Here is an 8,577-nt window from a genome sequence, read left to right on the forward strand (position 1 = left end):
TAATCAAAGAGTAATTCAGGAATTGAGAGACCAGCTAGAGAATACACAAAGATCACTAAAGACATTCATGGAATCCATTAACAAAGAGCTGAAGGAAGTCAGGGAGACCACAAAGGGAATGCTGAATGGAACCCAACAGAAGGAATGGCAGTCCAAAGAAACCATAACCAATCAACTAAGTGATTTGAGAACAAACACTGAACACCAAATTAAGGAAGTAAAGAAATTCATACAAGACCTAAAACAGAGCTTCAACAAAGAACTTGAAGCCATCAAAGCTGACCAATTAGAAGGAAAAGAGATAAAAAACAAAGTAGAGAGTCTTGACAGCAGGTTAGACCATGCAGAAGATCGAATCTCAGGGATTGAAGACAGCCTAGATATTATAGAGAAAGAACATACAACCATCCAAGACAAGTCCAAGAAATATGATAGGTCTATCCAACACCTGGAAGACACCATCAGAAGGCCCAATCTAAGGATAATGGGTGTAGAGGAGCACCTAGAAACAGAAGTAAATGGTCTAGGAAATTTGTTTAACAGGATCCTAGCAGAGACCTTCCCAAACATACAAAAAGATAGGCCTATTCAGATACAAGAAGCTTTTAGAACCCCAAATAGACCAGACCAGAATAGGACATCCCACCGTCACATTATAATCCACACAGGATCAACCCAGACCAAGGAAAAGATCCTTAAAGCTGTCAGGGAGAAAAGGGTAATCACCTACAAAGGGAAACCGATTAGAATTACCTCAGATTTCTCAGCATAGACAATCAAAGCAAGAAGAGCCTGGAATGACGTATGCCATGCCCTAAAAACAAATAATTATCAACCAAGAATACTGTACCCAGCTAAACTCTCCTTCATAACTGAAGGCCAAATAAAAACCTTCCATAGCAAAGAAAAATTGAAACAATACATCTCCACCAAACCAGCCCTACAAAAGATTCTTAAAGATGTCCTACACATAGAAAACCAACAAGACTGCAACAAAGGCCAAGAAACTGCACCCAAAGTGAGAATCCAAGAACCTTAGGAAGAACCCAGTTTCTGCAGCCCCCAAGAAGGTGGATAACATGGCAGGAACTCCCAAATACCTCTCAGTACTATCTCTTAACGTTAACGGACTGAACTCTCCAATTAAGCGACATAGACTGTCTAGTTGGATTAAAAAACAAGACCCTTCTATCTGCTGCCTGCAGGAGTCACATCTTGCCCGTAAAAACAAACACATCTTCAAAGTTAAAGGCTGGAACAAAATCTACCAAGCAAACGGCCCTCATAAACAGGCGGGAGTTGCAATCCTAATATCAGATAAAATAGACTTCAAACTAAAATTCGTGAGAAGAGATAAAGAAGGTCGCTACATACTAATTAAAGGATCTCTCCTTCAGGAGGATATTACAATTCTAAATATCTATTCGCCAAACAATGGAGCACCCAAATTTATCAAAGAAACACTACTTTCCCTCAAATCCCATATAGATCCAAAGACATTAATTGTTGGGGATTTTAACACACCACTCTCCCCACTAGATAGATCAACTCGGCAAAAACTCAACAGAGAAACCACAGATCTAAACAGCTGCATAGATCAACTAGACATAATAGACATCTACCGAACATTTCACCCAGCAGCATCAGAATACACGTTCTTCTCAGTAGCACATGGAACATTTTCTAAAATAGACCACATTTTAGGCCACAAAGCAAACTTGTCTAAATTCAGAAAAATTGAAGTTATACCTTGTATTCTCTCTGACCACAAGGGAATAAAATTAGAACTCAACACCAAAAGCCACCAAAGAAAGTCCGGTATCACATGGAGGCTGAACAACACACTGCTGAATCATGAGTGGGTCATGGAAGAGATTAGAAAGGAAATTCAAATGTTCATGCTATTCAACAAAAATGAACACACAAATTACCAGCTCCTCTGGGACACAGCAAAGGCAGTACTCAGAGGCAAGTTTATAGCTCTGAGCTCCTACATCAACAAATTGGAGAGATCGGAAACTAACAATTTAACGACACATCTAAACCTCCTTGAAAAAGAGCAGCAAGATAAACCCCAATCCAGTAGACGGAAAGAAATAATTAAAATTAAATCAGAATTAAATGAATTAGAATCCAAAAAAACTATAGAAAGAATCAACAAAACAAAGAGTTGGTTCTTCGAAAAACTTAACAAAATTGACAGACCCTTAGCAAATCTAATCAGAAAAAGGAGAGAACACACCCAAATTAATAAACTCAGAGATGAGAATGGAAACATCACCAAAGAAACAACCAAGATTCAGAACATTATAAGGGAATACTTCTCAAAACTTTATGCTAATAAGTTAGAGAACTTGACAGAAATGGACCTTTTCCTAGCAAATATTGACATGCCAAAACTAAACCAAGATGAGTTAAACCAGCTTAACAGGCCCATATCAAGCATTGAAATAGAAACAGCAATAAGAGACCTCCCAGCTAAGAAAAGTCCAGGACCAGATGGTTTTACAGCGGAATTTTACAAGGCCTTCAAAGCAGAGCTCACACCAATACTCCTCCAACTCTTCAACGAAATTGAAAGAGAAAGCTCACTACCGAACACATTCTATGAAGCCATCATAACCCTCATCCCAAAACCAGGCAGGGACTCATCAAAGAAAGAGAACTATAGACCCATTTCTTTGATGAACATTGATGCAAAACTTCTCAACAAAATTTTGGCCAATCGACTTCAACAATTCATCCAAAAAATCATACACCATGATCAAACAGGATTCATTTCAGGGATGCAAAGCTGGTTCAATATACGCAAATCAATTAATATTATTCATCACATCAACAGGAGCAAGAATAAGAACCACATGGTTATCTCAATAGATGCAGAAAAAGCATTTGACAAGATCCAACACCCCTTTATGATGAAGGTTCTGGAAAAATTAGGAATCCATGGAACATTCCTCAATACAATGAAGGCTGTATATGACAAACCTACAGCCAGCATTATACTCAATGGTGAAAAACTAAAGCCATTTCCTCTTAACTCAGCAACGAGACAAGGATGCCCACTCTCTCCACTTCTCTTCAATCTAGTATTAGAATGCCTAGCTACAGCAATAAGACAAGATGCAGACATAAAGGGGATCCAAATAGGGAAAGAAGAAATAAAACTCTCCCTCTTTGCAGATGACATGATCTTGTATTTAAAGAATCCCATGGACTCCACTCCCAAATTACTCAAGCTGATTCAAAACTTTGGCAAAGTAGCAGGTTATAAAATTAACCCCCAAAAATCAATGGCTTTTCTATATGCCAACAATGAGAAAAGTGTGGCTGAAATTAGGAAAGCAACTCCATTTGTAATAGCCCCACAAAAAATAAAATACCTAGGAATTAACTTAACCAAAGAAGTGAAGGACCTCTATGATGAAAACTTTAAAATCTTGAAAAAGGAAATCAACACAGAACTTAAAAAATGGCAAAACCTCCCATGCTCCTGGATTGGAAAGATTAACATCGTGAAAATGGCAATACTTCCCAAGGCTATCTACAAATTCAACGCGATACCTATCAAAATTCCACCCTCATTCTTCAAGGAAATAGAGGAGGCAATCCAAAAATTCATATGGAACAATAAAAGACCCCGAATAGCAAAAACGCGCCTCAATGGAAAGAACACTGCTGGAGGAATATCAATACCAAATTTCAAACTCTACTATAAAGCCATAGTAATCAAAACAGCTTGGTATTGGCATAAGAACAGACCTCAGGACCAATGGAATAGAATTGAAAACCCAGAAATGAACCTACAGACCTATAGCCATCTAATCTTCGATAAGGAAGCTAAAACAATAGAATGGAAGAAAGACAGCCTCTTCAGTAAATGGTGCTGGCAAAATTGGTTAACTACATGTAGAAAACTAAAGCTAGATCCTTATATATCACCAGAATCAACTCCAAATGGATCAAAGACCTTGAACTCAAAGCAGACACTCTGAAAACATTACAGGATGGAATAGGAGAAACCTTAGGTCTCCTTGGCTCAGGCCGAAATTTTCTGAATAGAGACCCGGAAGCACAACAAATCAAAGAAAGGTTGGACAAATGGGATTGCATACGGTTGCAGAGCTTCTGCAGGGCAAATGACATAGCTAGCAAGATCAAATAGACAGCCCACCGATTGGGAGAAGATCTTTACTAGCCATACAACGGACAAGGGTCTCATATCTAAAATATACTTGGAACTCAAAAAATTAAACCACCCAACAACAAATCCTCAAAGAAACAACTGCCCAATAAATAAGTGGGCGAAAGACTTAAAGAGAAGCTTCTCTGAAGAAGAAAGAAGGATGGCCAATAGACACATGAAGAAATGTTCAACATCCCTAGCCATAAAAGAAATGCAAATCAAAACAACATTGAGATATCACCTCACTCCAGTTAGAACAGCAAAAATCAAGAACTCTAACAACAACAGATGCTGGAGGGGATGTGGACAGAAAGGAACCTTACTTCATTGTTGGTGGGAATGTAAACTTGTTCAACCACTTTGGAAAGCAGTATGGAGGTTCCTCAAAAGACTTCACATAGATCTCCCCTATGATCCAGCAATCCCACTTTTGGGCATTTACCCAAATGTTTACAAACAAGACCACACTAAAGCTACCAGCACAACTATGTTTATTGCAGCATTATTTACCATAGCTAAGATATGGAACCAACCCTGGCTTACTTCACTTAATATAATTTTTTCCATGTCTTTCCATTTCCTAACAAATGGTCCACTGTCATTCTTTCTGATGGAGGCATAGAATTCTACTGTGTGTATACACCACATTTTCTTGATCCATTCATCTACTGAGGGGCATCTGGGTTGGTTCCATATCTTAGCTATGGTAAATAATGCTGCAATAAACATAGTTGTGCTGGTAGCTTTAGTATGGTCTTGTTTGTGATCATTTGGGTAAATGCCCAAAAGTGGGATTGCCGGGTCAGAGGGGAGCTCTATGTGGAGTCTTTAGGGGAACCTCTATACTACTTTTCAAAGTGGTTGAACAAGTCTACATTCCCACCAACAATGCAATAGGGTTCCCTTCTGTCCACATCCCCTCCAGCATCTGTTGTTATTAGAGTTCTTGATTATAACCATGCTAACTGGGGTGAGGTTATATCTCAATGTTGTTATGATTTGCATTTCTTTTATGGCTAGGGAGGTTGAGCATTTCTTCATATGTCTAGTGGCCATCCTTCTTTCCTCTTCAGAGAAGTTTCTCTTTAAGTCTTTAGCCCACTTATTTATAGGACAGTTGTTTCTTTGAAGATTTGTTGTTGTGGGATTTAATGTTTTGAGTTCCAGGTATATTTTAGATATGAGACCCTTGTCTGTTGTATGACTGGTGAAGCTCTTCTGCCAATCAGTGGGCTTTTTCTATTGATCTTGCTAGCTATGTCCTTTGCCATGCAGAAGCTCTACAATTTCATGCAATCCTATTTGTCCAACCTTTCTTTGATTTGCTGTGTTTCTAGGTCTCTATTAAGAAAATTTCAGCTTCTGCCAAGGAGACCTAGGATTTCTCCTATTCCATTCTGTAATGTTTTCACAGTTTCTGCTTTGACTCCAAAGTATTTGATCCATTTGGAGTTGATTCTGGTGCAGGGTGATATATAAGTATCTAGCTTTAGTTTTCTACAGGTGATTAACCAATTTTGCCAGCACCATTTACTGAAGAGGCTGCCTTTCTATTTTTTTAGCTCCCTTATCAAAGATTAGATGGCTATAGGTCTTTAGGTACATTTCTGGGTTTTCAGTTCTATTCCATTGGTCCTGAGGTCTGTTCTTGTGCCAGTATCATGCTGTTTGGATTACTATGGTTTTGTAGTAGAATTGGAAATTTGGTATTGATATTCCTCCAGCACTGTTCTTTCTGCTGAGGATTGTTTTTGCTATTCAGGGTCTTTTATTGTTCCATATGAATTTTTGGATTGCCTCTTTTATTTCCTTGAAGAATGAGGTTGGAATATTGATAGTTATCTCATTGAATATGTAGATAGCCTTGGGGAGTATTACCATTTTCACGATGTTGATCTTTCCAATCCAGGAGCATGGGAGTTTTTGCCACTTTCTAAGTTCTGTTTTGATTTCCTTTTTCAGGTTTTTAAAGTTTTCATCATAGAGGTCCTTCATTTCTTTGGTTAAGTTAATTCCTAGGTATTTTATTTTTTGTGGGGCTATTACAAATGGAGTTGCTTTCCTGATTTTAGCCACGCTTTTTCCTTTGTAGGCATACAGAAAAGCCATTGGTTTTTGAGGGTTAATTTTATACCTTGCTACTTTGCCAAAGTTTTGAATTAGCTTGAGTAATTTGGGAGTTGAGTCCATGGGATTCTTTAAATAGAAAATCATATCATCTGCAGTGTTTTACTTCATCTTTCTCTATTTGGATCCCTTTTATGTTTGCATCTTGTCTTATTGCTGTAGGTAGGCATTTTAATACTAAATTGAAGAGAAGTGGAGAGAGTGGACATCCTTGTCTAGTTCCTGAGTTAAGAGGAAATGGCTTTCGGTTTTCACCACTAAGTATAATGCTGTTTATAGGTTTGTCATATACAGCCTTTATTGTTATTGAGGAATGTTCCATGGATGCCTTGTTTTACCAAAACTTTCCTCATAAAGGGGTGTTTGATCTTGTCAAATGCCTTTTCTGCATCTATTGAGATAACCATGTGGTTCTTATCCTTGCTCTTGTTGATGTGATGAATTATATAAATTGATTTGTGTATATTGAACCAGCTTTGTATCCCTGAAATGAATCCTGTTTGATCATGGTGTATGATTTTTTGAATGAATTGTTGAAGTCAATTGGCCAAAATTTTGTTGAGAAGTTTTGCATCAATGTTCATCAAAGAAATGGGTCTACAGTTCTCTTTCTTTGATGAGTCCCTGACTGATTTTGGGATGAGGCTCATGATGGCTTCATAGAATGAGTTTGGTAGTGAACATTCTCTTTCAATTTCATTGAAGATTTGGAGGAGTGTTAGTGTGAGCTCTGCTTTGAAGCCCTTGTAGAATTCCACTATAAAACCATCTGGTCCTGGGCTTTTCTTAGATGGGAGGTCTCATTGCTTTTTCTATTTCAATGATTAACATGGGCCTGTTAAGATTGTTTAAGTCATCTTGGTTTAGTTTCAACATGTTGATATTTGCTAGGAAAAGGTCCATTTCTGCCAAGTTCTCAAACTTATTAGCGTAAAGGTTTGAGAAGTATTCCCTTAGAATGCTCTGAATCTTGGTTGTTTCTGTGGTGTTGTTTCCATTCTCATCTCTGAGTTTATTTATTTGGGTGTGTTCTCTTCTTTTTCTGATAGGATTTGCTAAGGGTCTGTCAATTTTGTTAATTTTTTCAAAGAACCAACTCTTGTTTTGTTGATTCTTACTATTTTTTAATTCTAATTCATTTAATCTTGATTTAATTTTAATTATTTCTTTCCATCTACTGGATTGTGGTTTATCTTGCTGCTCTTTTTCAAGGAGGCTCAGATGTCTCATTAAATTGTTGATCTTAGATCTTTCCAATTTGTTGATGTAGGAGAGCTATAAATTTGCCTCTGAATACTGTCTTTGCTGTGTCCCAGAGAATCTGGTAATTTGTGTGCTAATTTTTGTTGTATATCATGAATATTTGAATTTCCTTTCTAATCTCTTCCATGACCCACTGGTGATTCAACAGTGTGTTGTTCAGTCTCCATGTGTTACAGGACTTTCGTTGGTGGCTTTTGGTGTTGAGTTCTAATTTTATTCCCTTATGGTCTGAGAGAATGCAAGGTATAACTTCAATGTTTCTGAATTTGAACAAGTTTGCTTTGTGACCTAAAATGTGGTCTATTTTGGAAAATGTTCTGTGTGCTGCTGAGAAAAACGTGTATTCTGATGCTCTGGGTGAAATGTTCGGTAGATGTCTGTTAAATCTAGTTTATCTGTGCAGTTGTTAAGATCTTTGGTTTCTCTGTTGAGTTTTTGCCGAGGTGATCTATCTAGTAAGGATCATGGTGTGCTAAAGTCCCCAACAATTAATATCTTTGGATCTATGTGAGATTTAAGGGAAAGTAGTGTTTCTTGGATAAATTTGTGTGCTCCATTGTTTGGAGAATAGATATTTGGAATTGTAATATCCTCCTGAAGGAGAGATCCCTTAATTAGTATTTAGCAACCTTCTTTATCTCTTCTCACTAATTTTAAATTGAAGTCTATTTTATCTGATATTAGGTTTGTAAGTCCCGCTTGTTTATTCGGGCCATTTGCTTGGTGGATTTTGTTCCAGCCTGTCACTTTCAAAATGTGTTTGTTTTTATGGGCAAGATGTGACTCCTGAAGGCAGCACAAAGAAGGATCTTGCTTTTTAATCCAACTAGACAGTCTATGCCGCTTAATTGGAGAGTTAAGTCCGTTAATGTTGAGAGATAGGACTGAGAGATATTTGGGAGTTCCTGCCATTTTGTCCACCTTCTTGGGGGCTGGGGCAACTGGGTTCTTCCTATGGTTCTTGGATTCTCAGTTGGGGTGCGGTTTCTTGGCCTTTATTG

This window comes from Dipodomys merriami, unplaced genomic scaffold (assembly GCF_024711535.1).
Source record: "Dipodomys merriami isolate MVZ:Mamm:240054 unplaced genomic scaffold, mDipMer1.0.p SCAF_51, whole genome shotgun sequence".
Lineage (NCBI taxonomy): Eukaryota > Metazoa > Chordata > Mammalia > Rodentia > Heteromyidae > Dipodomys > Dipodomys merriami.